The sequence below is a fragment of the Temnothorax americanus genome, unplaced genomic scaffold (genome assembly GCF_048541705.1).
Source record: "Temnothorax americanus isolate GAGA-0224 unplaced genomic scaffold, ASM4854170v1 Scaffold133, whole genome shotgun sequence".
NCBI classification, from domain to species: domain Eukaryota; kingdom Metazoa; phylum Arthropoda; class Insecta; order Hymenoptera; family Formicidae; genus Temnothorax; species Temnothorax americanus.
In genome coordinates, this window is record NW_027509268.1 from 226,015 (window position 1) to 229,096 (window position 3,082).

The 3,082-nt window shown below is 39.8% G+C and overlaps 1 long non-coding RNA gene across 2 annotated transcripts; it reads right to left on the reverse strand.

The window, feature by feature from the left end:
- Nucleotides 1–987: 987 nt before the first annotated feature.
- Nucleotides 988–2,589, reverse strand: LOC143894251 (uncharacterized). Of its 2 annotated transcripts, XR_013256033.1 has the most exons (4): nucleotides 2,305–2,589; nucleotides 2,082–2,234; nucleotides 1,719–1,808; nucleotides 988–1,630 (listed from the first exon to the last, which is right to left on the reverse strand). It is a non-coding gene; the product is annotated as an uncharacterized LOC143894251 (long non-coding RNA). The 2 variants fall into 2 exon arrangements; XR_013256032.1 differs by having other exon boundaries at nucleotides 2,082–2,589.
- Nucleotides 2,590–3,082: the final 493 nt, after the last annotated feature.

Here is a 3,082-nt window from a genome sequence, read left to right on the forward strand (position 1 = left end):
CCACATCATGTGTATCTGTGCATTATGCTTTGTAATTACAGTACTGTACTTCTATCTTGTAATATCTTGTACTGCTATATTGTGCTTGGCTTTATAATTATTGATTGTATTCTTATCTTTGCCTTTTAGCCATTGCTTGGGCATAATAAATTATCTATTATTTCTCTCTCTCTCTCTCTCTCTCTGGCTTTGCATATTATTGATTCTGGGCCTACCTATCACACGGCGACTTCTGATTCTTGGCCTTGATGTGTTCGTGATTGATGATGTCGAAAAAATTAAGTCCTTCTCTAAATCTCAGTGTCCTTTCATTGCCGGTCATGATCTCCTTGTGCTGTCTGTGGCTCTTAATTCCAAACTCTGCCTATCATCTACTATTTCTCGACGGAATTATAGGGGCATCGATGGTTCTAAGTTTTGTGATTACCTTCGTTCCATTGCTGACTCTGTACGTGCCAAATTGGACTCGTTACCCTGTCATGCCGGCGTGGACAGTTTGTGCAAAGTGCTGTCTGTCAGCTTATTGGGTGCACTTGACGTCTTTGCCCCTATTCGTGTCCTTGAAATTAAAAAGCCTCCTGTAAAGTGGCTTACCTCGGAACTGATGGCAAAGTTACGTATTCGTGATCAGTTGTATAAGCGTGCCAAACGTGCTAATAGCCTCCTAGGTTATGTCACTTACAGACTTTTCCGTAACAAGCTCAATGCTGACATCAGGCGAGCTAAGAGCGAATATTACTTTAATTCCTTTATGTGCGTCAATAATCCTGCTAAACTCTGGAAAGAGCTTGCTCGGCTTGGACTCGCCAAATCCACTTTTGCTTCTCCTTTGCAATTCTTCTCGCCTGACAAGTTAAACACATACTATGTATCTGTTACGAACGCTCAGCCGATCTGTACTTACTCTAACTTTATTTCAGCCATTGCTTCAATCAGTGGTCCCTCTGATCGCCTTGAATTCGTCTTCTCTACCATCTCGTCGAATTCAGTATCCAAGGTTTTATCCGAAAAACCTCTTCACTCGTTTGCATCGGGTGTTGACGGAATTCCCTTGTTCATTTTACGTCTTGCATTGCCTTTCATCTTGCCTTTAATAACATCCATGATGAATCGATCTCCGGACACTTCTGTGTTTCCGTCTGAATGGAAAAAAGCCTACATTCATCCACTCTCAAAAATTCGAACACCTCTATCACCGTCTGACACGAGACCGATTGCAAACCCGTCTGAACTTTCTAAATTATGTGAAAAGATTGTAGCTTCTCAAATTCTTGATTACTTACATGATCATGACATCTTAAATCCCAGACAATCTGCATATCGTGTGGGCTATAACACACAGTCAGCACTGCTACGTGTGAGTAATGATATTAAACAGGGAATTGATGATGGATTAATCACCATCATGATACTCTTCGACTTTAGTAAAGCGTTTGATACAGTTCCCCATTTGCTGTTGCTCATCAAGCTTAAAGAACTTGGATTCTCAGATGCTGTCCTCAATTGGATTTTTTCGTACTTAACAGGTCGTTCTCAAGCGGTTATTGATGACAGTGGTAATCTTTCGGAATGGCTGTTTACCTCATCAGGAGTCCCACAGGGCTCTGTACTTGGTCCTCTCTTGTTTTTACTTTTCATCAATGATATATATAAAATATTACGTTATGTGATGCATATGATCTTTGCTGATGACATTCAAATTTATTATTCGTGCTTACCTTCCAACATCTTACGTGCATTGGAATTAATTTCGTTGGATGCTATTGCTATTTTTGACTATGCTACGTCTAATGGTCTCATGCTTAACCCTGCAAAATCCAAGGTTATTATATTTGGCAGTCAAGCGCACATAAGTAGTATTGATATCAGTCGTCTTCCACCCATTGTTGTAAACAGCACGCCTTTACCATTCGTTTGTGAGGTAAGAAATTTAGGTGTTATTTTTACATCTAATCTATCATGGACGAGACACATCTCGCTTATCTCACAGAAAGTTCATCATGCGTTGAACAAATTGAAGTTCAACAAGAACTCTCTTTTCAAACAACTTAGAATCAAACTTGTTACAACATTAATTTTACCTCACATTGATTACTGCTGTCTCGTATATCATGGCCTGACCAAAGAATTAAACATCAAATTGCAAAGACTAGTTAACTGTTGTATTCGATATATTTTCGATATTAGGCGTGATGACCATATCACACCGTATAGACGACAACTGGGATGGCTTTCTGTTGAGAATAGACGGCATTATTTTCTCGGTTGCCAGATGTATCGTATTCTACACATGCGTTCGCCCACCTATTTGTCTGAGCTTTTCACCTTTCCTGATCCATCACTCAAGCGATCTAATCGTCTTCCTGAATTATCTGTTCAAACTTTCCATATTCCTGCTCATAGAACAGTGGCTTACAGAAATTCATTCCATCTTTCCGCTGTTTATTTTTGGCATTCACTTCCTAATACAGTCACATCGGCAGCATCTATAGCATCTTTTAAAAATCTTCTTCGCGAGTTTTTGCTTTTGTCAGAGTCTGAGTGATCGGTCTCCTCCCTTTCTATTGTGTTCAAGCGGTACTATTTTGTTAGTTTTAAGTTTCGTTAGAATTAGTATAATATGTTACGTTATATTTTGTTGAAAGCTTATAATTATGTTTATAACTACATTTATACACTTTTGCCCCTTAGCCATTGCTCGGGCATAATAAATCAATCAATCAATCAAAAAGTCTAATCAGAGGGAGTGTGGGGTAGAGAGAACAAAGAGAGAGAAAGAGGGAGAGAGAGTAACGAAACCGAAAGAGGCGATATCTATATCAGAAGAGAGAGATAGAGAGAGAGAGAGAAAGAGGAGCGAAGACAAAAAGAAAACGAATAAGAAAGCTTATATTGCTCATAACCCCACACAAAACCTCTCTCTCTCTCTCTCTCTCTCTCTCTCTCTCCCTCTGTCTCTCCCCCCTCTCTCTCTCTATCTCTGTCTCTTTCTCTCTCCCCCCTCTCTCTCTTCCTCCCTCTCTCTCTCTCTCTCTCTCTCTCTCTCTCTCTATAAGTCTATCATAGCGCGTTACTTTGAATA